Genomic DNA, 19970 nt, shown 5'->3' on the forward strand with positions numbered 1-19970 from the left:
ATTTATCCCTTCACTATTTCCAATAAAAAGAAGTGCTAGGATGTCAATCAAATTCTGTCAAATCCATACATCTCTTGATGTGTTAAAGAGGCATCCCTCATTTTGCTCACTCCATTATATACAACTTCATAACCATATGAAAGAAGGGTCTTTGGAAGAGGGCAGACAGAGGCAGTGCATGTTTGTAATGAGAAAGGATTTTCCATCAGATTGAAGCATTTGATCCGGAAGGCACTTTCATCATAGTGTTTTTCCATCACTCACACATTCGTAATGCCTCGATTCAGCAGGACATCTCCTGCTGGCTACTACCAAACTACTTACTACAGGGGTGTACCATGCTGCTACATGCTCTACATAACACCATAAAATATTATTCAGTGTTATGTAAACCATTGATATACATTTCTGAAGATATTCACTTTCATAGCAACTTTTGATCTCTTATTTGACATGTAAGATCTCATATTCTCTTGACATGTATGGCATCCCCCTATAATCTGTGCTCTGATCTCATCTGAGGAGGGATGAATGTCTTGAGGGCTACAGCTCTCTCAGTGTTTCTCTGCAGAATATTTGTGAGTACGGAAAAAGAGCTGATTGTATAAAAATATACACTCAAACTACATTCATTTTCACTAAATATCCTGTGGATATTTTATTACACAATTTCAGTAACTAAACATTAGCTAGTGGGATCATTTATCATTGAACATGCACACAATGCCAAATAAAATAATGCCCAGTTCCTCTTAAACTTCAAACTAGGATGAAAACCTTTATTTATTTATTTATTTATTTTAGATAAACTGCATAAATGAGTATTCTGAAGCATATGCATTTCATTGTTTTGGAATTATATAGACTTTCTGTATTGCAGCTCCTTGTCTTAAGCATATTTTTAAGGGCAGCTGGCAGCACAAATTCTTAATATTTCAGTATTATTTAACATTAATATTACTTTATGATAATGCTAACATTAGTTAATGTTAGTGCTAGGTTAGCATATTTCAAGTGTATTAGCTAGGGGTGGGAAAGCACATGTCAACACATAAAGCTGCATTAAATATGAACATATATTGAATTATTTATTTGATTTTAGTCATCATTACATAAATATTACTTGTCATTGATTTGATTCACCCTTTGTCACATCTATTGGCACATTTTATGGTCTGTGTTTTGTACAACAGGTCTGAATATGGAACACTGTGACAAAACTGGCTCTTGGCCTCCTGTGGTTATAATGTGTTGTGTCTCCACCCTGAAAGAAGAGCCATATTTCACTGTCAGCAGGACAAGTGTGGCACAGCATGCCTCTCTAAGACTAAAGGAATATCTTTGTCCCAAACTCAGTGCCCAAACTCAAAGATTGCCTACATATAAGATTAACAGTGCCATTAAACTTTAGCTAAAGGATAAAGGCTCCAAGGGAGCCGTGGACTCTGAAGAGAGAGTGCAAAGCAAAATTAATGCCTCCAATGTTTACTTTCATTTATTGCTCTTAAAATTACTCACAGAATGAAGTCCATGAAGTCAAATATTGTTTAAATACCGCAGCTCAGTAAAGGGTAAAAATGTCCTTTTATGTGTTTATTTCACTGGAAAAAAAAGTGTTTTTTTTATAAGCCTCCTTTACTTAAAGTTAGAAGAAGATGGTGGTGTGCACACTTGATTATTAAGGTTAAAAAAAAAGGTTTTATTTGTTTGTTCATTTTCTGTAACAGCATCTTCCTGCTCAGGGTCGCACTTCATTGCATAAACCTGGCGCCTAACCAGAAATACTGGGCACAAAGCATGAACACACCCTGGATGGAGCATGCCAATTTCATACAGCCAATCCACCTACAAACATTTGTTTTTGGACTGTGGGAGAAAAGTTGAATCCCTGGGGGAAACCCATGCAGGCACAGGGAGAACAGATTGTACCAACAAATGCAGAATCCTTGAGGCGTGACACAGCAACAATACTTTCACCACTTTGTTGCCTTGTGTGTATGTGTATGTGAGTGTGTGTGAAATTTCATTGCAGATAGGCCAAACACACTAGGTATTCAGTTTTTTATAAGATTAAATATAATCCATATAATTAAATATAATCCATTTGCAATCCAAAAGGCAAAGTCAAAGAAAAGTCACATTTAAAAGCGGGGTTTGGTAGGCCACCAAAACTGTCACCATCAGAAAGTCAGAACATAAAGCTTTCATCTTTCAGAAACAGGAGAAGGTCAAAAAAAATTAGATTTGCAAGGTGCTGGTGTTCTCAGAGCAAAGGACTGACTGGTCAGTGCACACCTCACCATGACTGAATGTGCTTGGGAGAACTTGGATCGTGAGAAAACATCTAAGCCAAAAGTTTGGAGGTTCCCCTAGTTTACTGATATACCACATACAACTGCAGTATTTTACATTTTGTGAACAGGACGCCTGTTCTCAGCAATGAATCACCAGCCCCTTGATCTCAACACTTTGCCCTTTTCCATTCCACTCAAAATCACATCAAAGAGCCTCCTGCCTTAATCTACAGATTCTCGGAGAGGGCAACTCTTGATGTGTACTCTTTGAAATGTTGGTAGGTAGCAGCAGCGGCAACCAGGGGCAAGAGTTCTATGGCAGGAAGTGGTAGGCTGAGGTTAATATCAGAGGTCCGGGCTGTGGGAGAGAATGACCACACTCATCCAAAGGCCATCTCAGCCAATACGTACTGACCACAGTCACAGCAGAAGATAGACACGTGAGTCATTCTAGTCAGTTCCAAAGTAAAGGAAATGAGCAAGCCATAAATGCCGTGAGTAGAAAAGAGAGGAAGGCCTTTAATATGAGACTCCAAAGCAGTTCACAATTCAAACCATTCAGTTTCCAGTGATTCCAAATGAAGATTAGAAAAATACTTTTAAGCCTTCAAATTATACGCTTTTTAATCCATTATTATCTCAGGGTCTTATAATGCCGTAAAATCTATGAAACACTTTGAACAGTAATTAAGTCACTTTGCAAAAAAAAGTGCCACATTTCAAAAGGAGATTTGTGAGTGTGAGGAAATGTTAAATATTTAAAGAATATTTGTATAATGTAGAACTTTCAATACTTTAACAGTCAGAGTCTACCCCAAAAAAAAATCACTTTTGTTTTGTGCCAGAAAATTTTCCTTTAGCAGTGAATTACACAGACATATTCATTCATTGTCTGTAACCGCTCATACAACTTAGGGTCACGGTGGGTCAGGAGCCCAGCCAGAATCACTGGGAGCAAGGCCCTGTGGAACACAGCCTGGAGGGTGCGCCAGTCCTTCACAGGGCGACACACACTCACTGACACTTTTGAGTGGCCAATCCACCTTCTAACTTGGACGGCGGACAACACGCCGAACTCTTTACAGACAGTCACCCGGAGCAGGACCTGAACCTGCAACCTCCAGGTCCCTGGAGCTGTGTGACTACAACACTACCTGCTGCGCTACCATGCTATCTGCACAGACATACTGGCAACTAAATATAGAGCCCAGTTGTTAAGAGTCCCATTTCCTCTGTACATTTCCATCACTTTTTTGCAAAAATTATCTTATAACTAATTACCTCAGGCAGAATCTGGAAAAGTAATAACTTGCACTTAATGGTTGCTTTGACTGGAAAGTTTTGACATGGCCATTTTATACAAATTATGCTGCAGTCTCTGTCTAGCATCTCTAGCATATCATCCTTCAAATATATTTACCCTGTCTAAATTGCCTGCTCTAATGAAGTATGAGATAACAGTTGATAACAACAACCACCCTCATGAAGCACTGGGGGTAGATACAGAATACAAAACATGGGTAATCCATCCATGCAGAAAGAATGACACTCAGAACGAATTGTTCTGGGTGCAGTGATTAAATAAATAAATAAATAAATAAATAAATAAGCAACAGCCTGAATTTCAGCAAATCAAATTGGATCCATACTTTCCTAGACAATAATGAAAGATGCCAAGGTAATTATGTTATATTAGGCTGTAAAATTATGAAATTTGTTGTGCAAATCCATAACCCATTACATTCATTCACACACATTTGCAGACTAAGCAAACTGTCTCACACAGTAGTAAATATCCAAAACATGATTTGAATTCTGCACAGCAGTTTCACAAGCTGCCCCTCCGTCCAGACCTATCAACTGGAGATAAACTACAAAAGTTCCCCAAGGTCTATTACCCATACTCCCATCTCCCATGTTGGCTGAATCTTTCAGGCTCCTAGCAGAGATGTACTGAGGCCAGGAATATTGCAGGTGGAGCAAAGACAGCCATATTTGTTTTTGTTTATCTGAGTGGGAATGAGTTTATGGAGAGATTAAGGAAGTAGATTTATCTCGAACTTGCAGGTCTGAATTTGGGGGTTTTGGGAGAGTAATCCTGACGAGTCTGACTCCAGGCGCCAAACACTTAATTGGATTTCTTGCCACCATGGAGAATCCAATCAGGGTCACCTCCCTTTGGTTTCACCAAACCATGGTTTGAACCAAGCTGAGAAGTCTTTCATTTCAACATTAAAAAGGACAATATCTGAGCCTAAACTAACAGTATATAATTGCAAAGAACCAATAAACTGGGTAGAAAAGCATTTAGCTACCCAGCTACTGAGCTATCAAACCCTTTATTGTTCTGAGAAGTTAGTCTCCATATGTTCTCCAGTGTCAAATAAAGGGTATATTAAATTATCTGTGCCATTATATCAAAACACACATTACCCTTAAGTGTGACCCTTAATACTGACGCACATAACACCCTAAGGATATAATTCAATAACTACATAAAAACTCATGCAAATTGACCGACTTATTAAAGTATTGGAGTGAGTGATACACCTAGTAATACAAGTGAATATTAAACAGCATTTAAGTATGCAAATAACCAGTTTAATCTACAGTTGTATTCAAAAGTGTAGACATGACTGGGCATGCCCAACATACTGGGACACAATTATATATATATATATATATATATATATATATATATATATATATATATATATATATATATATATATAAGATGTGTTAACTTATTTTCATGTAGAAATTAAAAACAAATGACATGCATATGACAGTGCATTCAAATGTGTTACGTGATCACACTGGACCAATGTATAGACGACATAACCAGATGTATTCAGGTCTTGCTTGTCTAGTAAGTGACAGATTGGGTTTCAACACAACAAAACTGCATGTCTATGGTTACATTGAGAGGGGTGTGCATGACCACATCCTTTTCACAGGAGGGACAATAGCAAATTGGATCTATGCGGAGTATAGTCTTCTGTTGGACCTGTATAGGAAACGTCCAGAGGGACTCTGTGATACAACAAAGGCAAAACTACAGGGATAGCCGTGGGACATTTTAACTCTAAGAATAGAATGTTTAAATTCAGTTTATTTGTTTTGCAATTGTGATTTTTAGATATCCAGACAGGATCCTCTATTGTTTATTAACACAATAAAGCTGAGTTCATTAACAATGAGCGTGCAGCTATTTCACACTCCACATTAAGCACGTTTTGAAACTGTGTTAAAACTGCCTGTGTGGTTCTATCAGACTTCGGCAGATAGCGCTAGTAAAATGTTTGGCTTTAAGAAGTGATGTGATTTGTCAGCAGAGTGATGAAAGCTGAACAGGACTGAGCAGAGTAGAGAGGATCAGAGCCATAATCTCTCTTGGTGAAGATTGCTCCTTTATCCCAAAGAGCCCAACTGCTGGTTTTAAAACTGACAATGCATTCTCCAGGTCTCTCTCAGCGCTTAGACACATCATCTCACTGAAAGATGGAACACCAAACGGCTCAATTTTCCCTTTGTGTCAGTATGGACATGTACTAAAAGCAATGTGGTCAAATAAAATGATCTCACAAAATGATCTAGCATGCTAACCATTAAATAAATACTGCCACTTAAGGCTTACTGTTATAGAATTAAAGAGTTATTCTTATTTTTAAGTCCCATCAACAACAAGCAAATAAGATGAACACCGACAATATGTATATGTAACAGCATAGAAAATATGATTTGTTCTATATCAGGAGCATTCAATTATAATTAAATGAGTTTCAGTTCATAAAATTCCAAACTTCCTGAAATCTATACAGCATCTTATAACCTAAACCTGCCTCCATCAATTGACATCAATATTTCACACCATTTTAAAATGATTTTGTCAAATTTCAAAACAGAACGCTAAAATTTTATGACACTTGCATATTAAATAAATAATTATATTTACCAATAAAAGCAGTCACAGCCTAATCAACTTAAAGCCTACATTAACAGTTCAAGAAATCCAGACAGAATTTTTTAGAATAAAACAATGAACTCTTTCCCTCTTGATTTAGGGCGTTGATTTGGTGTCCCAGTCGCAGTGTCACAATCACACAGCTCCAGAGACCTGGAGGTTGTGGGTTCCAGTCCTGCTCCGGGTGACTGTCTGTGAGGAGTCTGGTGTGTTCTCCCTGTGTCTGCGTGGGTTTCCTCCAGGTGCTCCATTTTCCTCCCACAGTCCAAAATCACACGGTGGATTGGTGACTCAAGTGTCCATAGGTGTGAATGAATGTGTGTGTATGTGTCACCCTGTGAAGGACTGGCTTCCCGCCTTGGGCCCAGTGATTCTGGGTAGGACCCAGACCCACTATGACCCTGAACTTTATAAGTGAATACAAGACAATGAATGACTCTCTATTTAGATTTTTTTCTTTTACATTTTTTTTTTCAGTTTGGAACAAGCCAAACTCTCACTACAAACTGTAATCACTCTCACACCCCTCTGCCCTGTGTAGGGAACTGTAGCCTGTTCACAGGTTGTTCATTCTAAGTAACATGTTGACAGTTGAGCATCAGTCTACATATCAGTTGTATATGGTGCAGCAGGACAAATGTAATAAAATATTGATCAGTGCAAATAACTGCAAGGCCATGCTTTTATGTTACCAGTTTATTAAAAGACTTTGTGATAACGTTTTCAAGCCCCAAGTACCTATCATTTTTGATTTAGTGTAATTTTTCTGAGCTGTGTACATGTCTGTTAACACCACCACACATTAGTAAAACTCTCCTAACTGCTGAATAATAGGGCATCATAAGCTCCAACTCACATAATAAATTACAAATAGATAAGGCTAAGATTATGCCAGAGATCCAACAGACTCCATTCATGTGTGCTCAAAAAATTAGAAAGCCAGTTTAGCTTATCCAGCTTATCCATAATGCATATATAGTGTATACATGTGTAGGGTAAAGTTGCTGGTATTTCCGTTCAATTTCAGCAGTTTTTTTAAGATATAGGCTGCTTCTTTCATTTTTACAGATGGTATGTTTTAGAATGGCTAAATGCTAAAAGGATGGCGTTACTTGTGATATATGGCGCAGTCTGAGAACATGTTGGGTATCACTGTTAATAAGACAGCCACATGCTCCCACATATGTATAGGCTGTGTTCTTGCACTATATCTTATATCTGCACTGCTGCCTTTGAGATTGCAAGTGAGAAAATCTTTGTCAGCATCATTTACGAAAAATAATATATTCATTATTATTGTAGAGACATGTCACTAACATGTGTCTACAGTTATTAATGTATTAATTATTGTTGTAAAAACTAAACATCAACTAAAAATGTCTTTCATGATAGTTATATGATAGAATGTAACATATAATTGTTGCTAATACCAATCAATCAATACTAATCAATATAATTGAGCCCTATCACCAAGGTCACTGCTCAAGTGTTATATTCAAGTGTGTATGTTATCTGTAGCAGAGGGTCTATAGCAGTAAAACTGGTCATGTTCTGTAACATTCCTTCCCTTCACAAGCCTCATTTTGACAGTATTGGTGAGCAATGTCACTTTGAGTTACTCATATCTCCTTCTTGCCCACTCTCCTGTCAAAAGGTATAGGGATGTCATGGCCAAAAGCGCACAGTACGACAGCTAGTGCAGCAAGAGATTTGAAGATGTCTGCATTTTGCTTAGAGATGCTGTGCCGAAAAGAGTTGCTCTTGGTTGCTGATCTGTGACCAGTTTGGTTCGCGTGATTTGGTATAGAGAGCAGGCTGTGTGGAACTGCCCCTGCAGTAGATCAATAACCACTGGATGCTTATTCCACATTCTCTCTGAGAAACACATGCTCCTCACTGTCGGCTTAGCTCAAAAGGAGCTTCTTATTTTCAAACTATGGTAAACAGAGCAAAGCGAGAGCCTCCTGAGACCCAGCCAACCTTGAAGAGCTCTCCAATATGTCAGCCTTAAAATGGACTGTTTTAAACTTCGACCAGCCCCTAATGTCATGACAGCTGCATAGAGGGAAACTAGTTCTTGGAAGCCATGGTAGAAGCTGGAATGCAAACCCATGTCCCAAAATTCATTATGTAGTGTTAATTACACAGGATCGGGAGTATGTGACATCATACATAGAATACATAAGAATTTGAGCAACAGTCATGATTTTATAACACTATCTGGAGAATCAGCAAAACAGATGATGTTAGTGTAGAGTTGGCATGCCACCTGTAAAGATTCGCTCACTAAAATTGTGCTCATAGTCTTTACCCTGCGGCTCTGTGTTGAATCAATTCCTAATTTTTCCTTTAAACACTTCCAGCAATTCATAACCTTCCTCCCTTATTGACAACAAATTACAATGGGGTTGATGAGTCTATTTACACCTGAAATTAACAAATAATTAAGAGAGAGAGGTCCAGCTGTATGCTTTAGGCACTGCTTGCGTCCCAAATTACTAACAACCAGTGTGTGTCATTTTTCTCCTGCAATTTTCTATTAATTAAGTTTACTGTCGCTAAAAAACTAATGGTGGGAAACCGGACAGTCATATACACGTCCACATTGTTCTGGATGCACACAGACACAGTGTGACACCCACACAATAAGCAGATATTTCCTGACACAGTTAACCTAATAATCACATAATCTGTCTCCTATCAGGTAAACAGACGACATGAACATGGACCATGCCTTCTTAAAAAACAAAAAGGCCCTCTTTTGAAAACTGTTTTCAGGATTGACACTTCAAGAGATTAAGAAAAGTATCACAGACACAAAGAAACGAGAAGTGGTCTTGGTGTATTTGCATGCTTCAGTTTTCCTTACATGTTTTCCTATAATTCTGAGTGGATGGAGGCCATTTAGGAGATGGCTGTTTATTCATTTTTATTTGTTTTTAACAATTAATTCTGCTTCTACAACAGCTCACTCAGCTCCAACTAGTACTTCTCCTGTGAATACTCATACTATTTCTAAAACAATTGTAAAATCAAAGCTCCATGGTTTCAGGTTTGGACATATGATTCTAGAAAGAACCTTTTCACTGCTGTAGAACCTTTACATTTTGTTGATTTTCTCAGTTGTGTTTCTATCACTTCATGGAACTGTTCTGGTGTCTTATTTTTAAAAGCAATTCATCTTCTACAAATAACATTTCCACATTTGCTTGTGGGAGAAGCTAATCACATCCATAAACAGTTATATAAACCGCATTTCACAAGGCAGGACTGTAATGAAAAGCATGAGAGCAAACTGACCCAAGCCTAGAACGTTAAACTTAAAAGCTTTTACACAGTTCCAAAGAAGATGTGGACCATAATCACAGCAAATGAACCCATGTCAGCTACTGAAGGACTGGTCTGGAAAACATAGGAATGGAGGGCGCAAGAGACTGAGAGAGAAAGAGAAAAGAGAAGGCCTTCACAATGAGGTTAGCACTTGAAGAGATTATAGCGAATGCAGAAGAGCCTAAGGCTGCCAAATGGATGTGAATGAGCAGGGGAGGAAGCAGGCTTCAGATAGCTCTTTTGTTCTGTGTTTGATTAAAAGCTTTATTTCCATGTATTCCATTTGAAGCTGATGAAAGCTGTGTGTTGCGTCTTTTCCTTTCTGCTGTTGTATGTTTTCGGTTTGTTTTTGTTTTCAGGTCAGTGAACAAATTACATTTGCGGCTGTTCTGTTTCCTCATCTGGTCTTCTTGTCTGTTTCAAACCACAAATCGGTATATAATACAACATTAATAATAGTGTGTCTGCTTCCAACAAGATATAAAGCATTTCCCACAGCACACAGCATTATATATGTGAAATATTAATGTGTGTGTGTGTGTTTGTGTGTGTGTGTGTGTGTGTGTGTGTGTGTGTGTGTGTGTGTGTGTGTGTGTGTGTGTTAATAAAAGCTGCCCTTAGCACTAACTTGGGACAAATGTCAGAGTATTTCAGTAAACAGAGTGGAGGTTTGTATCTGGACAGGTGAAGCTGATCTTAGTGAATTATTAGTTGGCAAAATGGCAGCTTCTGCCAAGAGCGTAAACATGGACCTGAGCACATGGTGCCAAAAACGCTGAACTTGTCATAGCTGACAGCCTGAATTAGGCTCCCAGCTAACATCGCTAAGCTTTGTTGTCCCAAAACACACCCTGATTGGACCGTTTGAATGCCTCGTTCCATGTGGCCTCCTCCCCTCCCTCTGATTGGTGGCTGACAGAAGACTTTTTATTTTTTGTGGCAGTGTTAATGTTATGATTCTAATGGGTTTTTGACCTCAATCTCTTCTAATCATTTCGAAGCGAGGAGAAAGATTATGGGAGTATAGATTATGTTTTTTAAACAACATGCAGCTGGGTGGGACCGGCCTCATACAAACACAAGATTCAGCATTGTTTATCATCAACAGCTTAGAGGCACAATTGTGTAATGTGGTGAAAATGTCAAATTCTTTTTCTATCTTTTATTTCTCACCCCGTTTTTTTTTTTTTTAAGGAAAAATAAATCAACTTGTTTGTTTGGGTTAAGTGTGAATAGACAAAGAAGAAAGAAATCTACCAGAAGCAGTCTTCCCCTATCATACTCTGGGTTATTAATCTGAATATATTTGATGTAATGTAATATCTCTGTGACATTATTGGCACAGTCTGGAGTGTGTTTCAGCACAAAGGAGAAAAGCCGATAGATTGAGGTGCCACAGTGAAAGGGAGGAAGATTCAAACTGTCATTCACACAGGATTAAAACCCCCTTGCTGTCTCAAACCTGTCCCCAGATTCATACTCACATAGGCATGATCCCATGCAGGGCATATATGACATATTGTTGCTGTCATGAAAAAGCTTCATACAGCTCAAATAATAATTTGATTGGAGAAAGGATAAACGTTCTCAATGTAGCCAACAGATTATTGAGATTGTATTTCTAGTATTTGGGGCATTTCTATTGGTCCATTCATTGAAGGTTTCAGGTTATTCAAAAAATGAAGTACAAGGTTTTCTTGTACAACAGCACTGATATACACACAGAGACTTCAACACACAAAAAGATGTGTAGCACTCCATAAGATTCCCTGCATCGCCCCATGCCATCTCATACCATCTGTAATCTGTGATGCTCCCTGTTGCTTCAATCTGTGCACTGGCCAAACCTGACCAAATCCATGTTATTACTTTCATCTAATTGCATTCACTCCATTTCATGCTGTATCAGCCAGATGGACAAACCTGTCCATTAATCATACAGACAGTACAGCCATTCACTAATACACAGCAAACTGGACACCAACAATACAACAGAGCTAGAGGTGGACAATTTGATGCTATTTATTGTCACGATGCATCTTCTGAGCACATTACAGCTATCACCAGTACTACATGGAGTGACCAACTGTATGTTTCATTAATAGAATACTAGAATATGTCACATTCAGATTGACCTGCTGCATTCAGATGGGTGAGATATTCAGATAAAAGCGTTTTATTTACTGTTAAGCTACTGATTTTTATGCATATCATGTATTGTGAAAAGCAGAAATAGACCAGGGTATTGTTATTTTTGCCATATCACACCATCATCGCCCCCTACATTACAGGATATTTTTGGGTATGAAATGCTGCTATATTTTCAGACATTTCAACATGTTTTTTGCCCAACGTCCACTCAATAATGCAAACAAGCAATGCAAATCATGTCCACAATGTAAACAGCTACTTACAATATGCACTACAATAATGTAGTGTGGTTGAAAGCCCCTAGGAGAAGAATACAAGGCTCTGCCCTGACCACACTGGACTTTGGAGCTGTGCTCTTAAACCCAACCTGACCCAGAAACCTTGAATTCTTTTGCGTAAAGCTCCTTTGTGAACAGTGTGGAGATGCACATAGCAGTCTGTATGTAAGGGCTGTAGTGTATTCCAGGGCTGTGTGGCGGAGCAGCCATGCAGGTGTGTGACTGTGGTCCCTAAGAATTGAGAATTGAGAGGCTTTGGGATTTTTTTTTTTTTTTTCTTGGCAGAGCTGCTGTTTCTTGCGCGAAAAGTGGAAGAGGATGTGGTGCTGTTTTTGCTGAGCAATTAGACAGCACGACTAGGGCAGGTCTCTGCAGCAGCGGTGAAACTGCCTGTGTGTTTTTGTGCATTTTCAGGGCAAAAATAACCCGAGGGTGTCGGAAAACAGGAATTTCAGAATGTCAGGACAAACAAACAGTGCTTTTAATAATGATGAGGCAAAAGTGAGGTTACTAAGGTTTAACACATAAGCCTTCCATGACAACTGATGTCAACCAAAACAGACTCATAAAAGCCTATCCCAACAAGCAATATAAATAATGATAATAATTTCAATGATTAGAATAAGCATATATAAAAGAGTGTAATGACGCACTATGAATTATGCTTTTCTGTAAACTGTAGGCCAAAGCTGTTAGTGTGTACTTATCTATAAAAAATAAATTAGGATGCACTGTGTCTTGACCAGGTATAAAAACCATTGTGTGTGTGTGAAGAGAGACGGGGTTTACTTAAGCTTATGCAAATGTGAGTATGGGTCTTCCCCTGCCTCTCCATTTCTCTCTGTCTCTCAAGTCTTTGAAATAGTAAGGCGGCATGCTGTGCACATCATAAAACCCACGGTACATGAAGAACAAACATTTTTCTTCTTATCTCTTCGCTGCATGTTTTCTCTTTTGCCACAGACTTACTTTTTTCAGCTCACCTAGTCCATCCCACCCTTTCCATCCCTATACTGTTTTAAAGGCAGTAAAAACTACATTCGCCTCAGTGACCTCTGCCACTGGTCATCTTTTCTGGAACATCTGTCACCCAGAGGTTGTCTAGAGTGCAGTCGGGCAGGCTGCAAAGCCCCATGGAAAAAACTAAAACAGCTCCTTTTGTGATGCATCTCAGTCCCTTCTGCCCCCCCTCCCTTATTGCCCCTTTTCACAAAAAGAGAAGTGAGAACAACGGCCCCCGCCAGAAGAGAGAGAAAGAGAAAACAGAACTGCTTTGTCCTTAGCCCCCCACTTTACCCTTTCCAGTTTCCCAGTGAGGTACATGATCCCTATAGTTTCCCACTACTGCCTCTTCCCACCCACAGCCTTCACCCATAAGCCAAGAACCACGACCACCATAGATGGGACTGTTTTAATGATGGCAACATGGTATAAAGAACCCATTTAAACTTTAAAGAGCCTCCACACAATGACGATGCTTGATATAAACGATTCAAGAACTTTATTGTAGAGTGACATTATAATGTACAGAGAAGAAATGCACTCATATAGGTATAGCAGGCAGATGCCAATAAATGATAGTCATAGCATTATGACCACCTACTTGCTTCTTCACTCACTGTCCCTTCTCTCACCTCCACCACATCAGAGTTAATGCAGCGCTGAGAATGACCTACCAACCAAATAACTTCTATGATGTGGTCGTGTGGGGGTCCCGACCATTAGAGAATGGGGCGGGAGGGGCAGGAGGACTTAAAAAGTATGCAGAACAGCAGGTGGACTACACTACCTTTGGAAATACAAAGTGCTCCTCTCTGGTCAGTGGAGCTGAGGAAATGGACAGTGAGTGTAGGAGGTGGTCATAATGGCTGAATGTATATTTTGTAATCGGAGCCATTTAATATTACTTTATATAATCGGTAAAATGCTATGTATATTCTGATGAGGACTGAACACTGGGGAAAATATTTACTGTCATTTTTTGGACTAATATTGTAACTGTGATTTAGATTGTAATTATTTTCAATAAACGTAGGCCCAGGTCTGGTTTTATAACCAAGAAAATTTGGCTTTAATTTTGATTGCTGAATGTTGAGTCCCAGTCTGCTATTTAGTTAAGGCAGTTGCCTACACTGCCCCCTGTTTGGATGTCTTTGATTGGTTGAAAATGTAGGCTAGAATTATAATGGCAGCTCTCATGCTTTGAAATTATTACCATTTACACTGCAGTTTCAATACGAAGCTATTCATCTTTCAGCCCAATGTCTAATCACCACCCTTTCACCAACACACCTACCCTAAACTCTCCATTCCACATTCTGTGGCAGCAAGCAAAGTACCTTTCACAGGGACAAAACCATGCAACCTGTCACCTGACAGATGTACATTCAACTTGAACTGAGAAATAAAAGCCCTGCCACCTCCACCTACATACACAAACTCATGACTTTACTTGACTTTACTCTGCTCTTTCAGCCCATGGCAGTAACTACACCAGCTTTGACCACAACACTTGTGCCCAGTCATTTAATTGTGGGCCAAGCCCTCTTCTATTAAACATGCATCCTCTCAGGGTTTATTCTATGATATGAGACATGGAGTTTAATTATGTTTGGGTGAGTGCTTTGGTCTGCTACAAGCCCCTGACATCAGAGAGTGGTAACCTGTCAAAGCACAACATGAGGGGGAGAATGATCACTCATGGAGTCTTGTACGATTAGCATCACACGTCACTTCAAGAGAAGTGTGTTCTCTTCAGAAGGAGAACAACAACCCCCTGTTTCTAATACAGAATTGCAGTGGTCGTATATGAAGCCTGTATGAGCTGATATAAGGGTTCATAACATCGCATAGTGAGCTATCGAGTGACTGGATTTTAAAATCCTGGCAAAAACAGCAATCTAAGGGCAAACGTGGTGAGAAAAGTCACTAGATTTCTAAACAATTCTAAATCATTAGCTATATCTCATATAAACATATAATCAACCAATAAAAGTTGGCAAGAAAAGCGCGTAATAATGTGATACAAACTGAGTAGACAAAAAAGTGCTGATGTTACACCTAACACGGATTATACCTGTATTTTTCTAAGCAGTAAATGAGATATGATGCAGTGATTTTAATATGCTTGAGTTGAAGCGGCTCTAAATTCGTGCACACTGAAATTCAAACAATCACCTAATACAGTCAATAGTCCCCTGCTTTTGTTGGGGTTTTTCTAACCCATCAGTCTTCATCCACCCCTGTAAATTGATTACAGTAGGAGGATGTAAACAGCAGCAGAGGCAGATGTTGGGTCGATCCCCATTACACTTCATATCTAGCCAAGTGTGAAGGCCTAATTAAGCCAACCTGCCTGACACCACTCATGTTCACCTGACAGATGTGCCAGTGCAGCACGTGGGTGGGTGCATGTATAGTGTACTGAAAGTGGAACATGTGTATGTGAGAGTTCATGTGTGTGCGTGCGGGTTTCTGTGAGCCGTCAGTGCAGACATATTGCCATTATCATGACACTAGGGTTTTTGATCATTTCTTTGAACTAACAACACCACATATGGTGTAAAACACCTGACACAACTAATCAACCAGCACACATGTCCTCCTAAGTGCATGTGGGTATATCAGAGCAGGAACAAACACAAAATACACACCAAATAACACATATCAGAAACATTCCTGGTTTAGTTGACACAGACTTACTACACGGTGCAAGCAGTTTCAATTCAAGAAAGCCATAAATTCATTTTCAAAGGACTTTTCTGGGAAGATATGTGAGATATCACGTTGCTGATGAAGGGGAAAGTCAAAGACAAATTAATAAAATAGGTTTAAATATTGCAAATAACAATGATTTGAGAATATGCAGAAAGCTAGGAAGACCACCCAAATAACCACCATCAGATAAAGAATATTTGAAGCTTTCCTCTTTGAGAGATAAAGAGCATTTGTCAGATCTGAAAGAAACAATCCAAGCATGTTTCTGTGTATTCTTCCACTTTGAGAAGAACACTAAACAATATGGGTGTGGAAGTGTGTTTAAGAGTCAAGAAGCTGTTACTGGGAGAAGGAGGTAGATGCATTTTTAAGACTGAACTTTGAAGATGTGAAAGAAGAGCTCTCTTTAGATGAAAAAGAACCCAAAAAGTAACAAAAGGCAAAGACTGGGTAGGTAATAAAAATATGATATTCTGCTTATAGTCATGCCATGCTATACCACCCAGCTCAGTACATCTCAAAATTGTATTTTGGAGAAATCAGTTCCCTCTGCTAAAGCATTTGGTCTATCTGTTTCATGTCCTTAATAAACTTAACAAATCACACCCAGTAATTCTCAGGAGAGGATTTAAACCAAATTCTGTGACAGAACTAGAACAGTTTTGAAACAAGGCCAAAAAGGCTACTCTCTGGTGCATTCCCACGATGTCTTTCATCCTGACCCAAGTAACTATTGTGACACTTAGAAAAGGCAGCTAAATATAATTATGATGCAATTTGTTCCTCTGAGGTCTTTCATAACGATATCATTCAAACCATCCGTAACATCCTTCTGTATGAGCAGCATTGTCCTTTATTCAAGCAGACGGTTTAGGGGTAGTGACGGTCAGACAACACAAGGCTCTGATGATTCGCCTTGCTTGGCGGCAGAATAGCCGGCGTGCCTTGACGACCCACATTGTGAAATAAGTGGCATTCATATCCAGCTGCCACAGTGGGTCTTCCTCCTACAGCATGGTTTTTTCCCATGGGCTCTGAGCCATTCTCAGGCTAGATCTGTGTGTGCAATCGACCAGCATTTGGCCCAAATGACGCCTGTACCATCAGCATCTCTGAATCAGAGCTTGTCATTCGCTCACAGACATATACATTCTGTCCGACAAACATGTAGGTCAATGTCTTTTAAGAGCATCTCAATCCCTTTGCTTATTCAGCCCATCTGCCAGGCTGGTGGTTTACAAGTCTGGCTAGACGGGGTCTTTAAGGTCAGGAACAAACATTCAGATCAACACTCTGACCTCCAAACTAATTTTACACTAAAAACGACCACCGTTTCAAGTTCAAGCTGTTCAAAAACTCCACACGCAGCTGCCCACATCCAACAAAATCTACACATCTTCCCATCTCTTTCTTGGCAGTTGCTGGAAATCGGTGCCACTATTGTCTCAAGGGCTTAAAAAGCAACTGCTGAAAAATGGCACAAGCTCTCCACTAAGAGCCAGCAAACAATAGCATGGCGCTCGTCATTTGCATTGTATTAATTGGGGTATTTGACCCAGTAATGGAATGCAACGGGGTGAGTGTGTGGCGTGTGTTTGGGTGTGCACTGTGTGTGGGACGGTCACTCTCTGAATGAAGCACTGACTCAAGAAGACAGATAGGGGGAGGGTGAGAATGTTTTTCCAGAGCTGCAATTGTTTGGCTGAAGAATTAATGTCTGAAGAAAAATACCAAGGCTTTGACGTGAACCATTTATTGTAATAAGCTGCAGGACCAACGAAGCACAAGATATTTATGACGCTGCTGGTTGCCTTTTGGTATTTAGAGGAAAATTACATTTAATAACACATAGAATTCAAATAAACTATTTAATAAAGCAGAACTGGTCTAAGAAATTGTTGCATTGAATTTGACAAGAGAAAATTGGTTTTACAGAGAAACAAAAAAAGTTTTGAAGCACTCTATTAGCAGCTTTTACCATTCAAAATGGCTAAACGGTTCATAGAGCACCTTAATTTAAATTAAATTTACTCTTCAAGAATATCCTGTGGTATTATCTGAAATTATGGAATGCTGCTAGAAAGTGTAAGAAATAAGAGCTGAAACAGTGGGAAGCCATACAGTCACTGCTGACACTTCCATTACCACGAGTGAAATGATATTGTGATGGAAAATGATATACAGTCTACTATAGTGTGGAACAGTCACACTGCCTGCTTAATGGGTTGCAGACAATCATACACAGCAAATTCACCAGTGTTAAATCAACACTATTAGTGTTAACTTAACACTAAGAGTGTTACATTATTACACTAGTGTTAATTTAACATTAATAGTGTTGATTTAACACTGGTGAATTTGCTGTGTATGGCATGATATGGAAAAGTACGCAAAACCACCAACTACCATCTGGGATGGCACACTACTGTGAGGCATAATAGATACAGCAGATTTCACAATGCTGAATAAACACATACCACATAAAAAAAATTCTGTGACTAATTTAATGGAATGTCAATACAGCAATAATGTGATACCATTATATCTGAACATGTATCATGATCATATGATGTTTGTTTGGGTTGAAAAGAACTAATAAAAAAACAAACAAAATAGCCACCAATAGCCAGGTGGCTATATGATATGGAAGCCGAGGAACAAAGGACAAACTCCAAACACTAGGTCGTTTTTTTTATTACTTCTTTGTTCCTGTTAGCAGTATGTAAATAATTAAATTAGTAGAGTGAAGATTTTTTCCTGTTTGTAAATGCTAAACACTACAAGAAAATGGTTTGTATAACTCACTCATTCACTCACCTACATACTCACTCCCTCCAAAAAGGGTGGGGGGGGGGTGCAATTCCTTTCCAAAAACTGAATTAAGTTCTCAAAATATTGGTTTATTTTCTCCAGGTTGTGATTTCTGATCATGATTATTGACCACGACTTAGTATCTCAAAACTTCAAACAATTAATTTTTCAAGAAAGTATTTTCTGACAACATGGACACTACATCATTAATTTTGACACAGCAATTTATTATCTTGAGATAGTTGGTCAATATTTCAAGAAAACCAAGTGTTTATGATACAAGTTAATACCGCAATATAGCTACTGTGGCCAGAAATGAGTGAAATGTGTGTCGGTGTAACGGTAATGGCGCGCGGTGGACACTGGGCTCGTGCACACGCTCGCGCGCGCACCTGTGTCCATCACGTGCGCGCCTGTCAAACCTCAGCCCTATAGGGTGTCTGAAACAAGAGTGTTGAATCTGAATCACACAACAACTCTTCACCATTTCACTGTTCACACACTCACAGCACTGACACTGACAAGTCACACGTGTAAACACCAAACAAATCCGAGAGAACCGCTGTGAAACCGACACACACTCCCACAACACACACACAAACACAGACAAGGACAAGACGAGAACCCGTTACCAACACCAACCAAACCAGAGAGAAACACTTGGAAACCGCACCGCCATCCTGGACCGTGCCCCCACACAATGTACTCTCACTGCAATTGTTGGGACTTCAAGATACTTCTCTATTACTGGTGTTAAGTAGCCTAATGCTTCATTAAAACTTCGCCATAAGCCTTACTAATATAAGCAAAAAGTCTGCTGTGTTAATCTGAATTAACAGCCCATTGTCAAGTGTACCAGCCAACCTGTCCTCTCAACATCGCTGGTGTCCTATCACTGCGAGGAGGGTACCGGGTTCCCATAGAATGAGCAAAACAAGCGCAAATCTGCGAGTGTAAGAGAGCAGTAAAGTCCCACTAACACACCTCCTGCTCCTGCTGCGAGAGAAACCCGCCACCGGAGCGTGTTTGTGTTTCAAAGCGTCACCGTCTTCTCCTTCAAACACAAACACACTCTCATTATTATCCTGTAATAAGAAACACAGGACACTTACCAGCACAGAGATGAACACGCTCCCTCTCTGCTCCTGTTCTCTCTCTCTCAGACACACTCTACCTCCCGCTCAACCCTATCATCCCTCTCTCTCTCTCTCTCGCTCTCTCTGAGCGCGGCTCTACGCGCATGCGCAGTCCACATCGGCTCTGCAGCGGAGCTTAAACTAAACCCCGGACTTGCCACCGTCCCACACCGAGCACAACTCTGATACCATACAGACCATTCATTACACACACATTCTTCACCATCGGCCCGTCACAGCACACGCTTTTATCTTTCTGTCGAAGTATATTAACAACCCCTCCAGTGAA

The 19970-nt window shown here is 39.6% G+C and overlaps 1 protein-coding gene across 15 annotated transcripts in view; it reads right to left on the reverse strand.

Annotated features, from left to right (window-relative positions):
- The window catches only part of LOC136694835 (neuronal cell adhesion molecule-like), a 98375-nt gene extending 78630 nt beyond the window's left edge, over nucleotides 1-19745 (reverse strand). For 11 of the 15 annotated variants that reach the window (XM_066668673.1, XM_066668681.1, XM_066668674.1 and 8 more), the window contains exon 1: nucleotides 19658-19744. The gene's annotated coding sequence lies outside the window, so the exon portion shown is untranslated. Of the gene's footprint in view, nucleotides 1-19657 lie in introns of all 15 variants that reach the window. The other 4 variants (XM_066668668.1, XM_066668672.1, XM_066668675.1 and 1 more) reach the window with 1 other exon arrangement.
- Between the last annotated feature and the right edge of the window lie 225 nt (nucleotides 19746-19970).

This window comes from Hoplias malabaricus, chromosome 4 (genome assembly GCF_029633855.1).
Source record: "Hoplias malabaricus isolate fHopMal1 chromosome 4, fHopMal1.hap1, whole genome shotgun sequence".
In the NCBI taxonomy this organism is placed as follows: domain Eukaryota; kingdom Metazoa; phylum Chordata; class Actinopteri; order Characiformes; family Erythrinidae; genus Hoplias; species Hoplias malabaricus.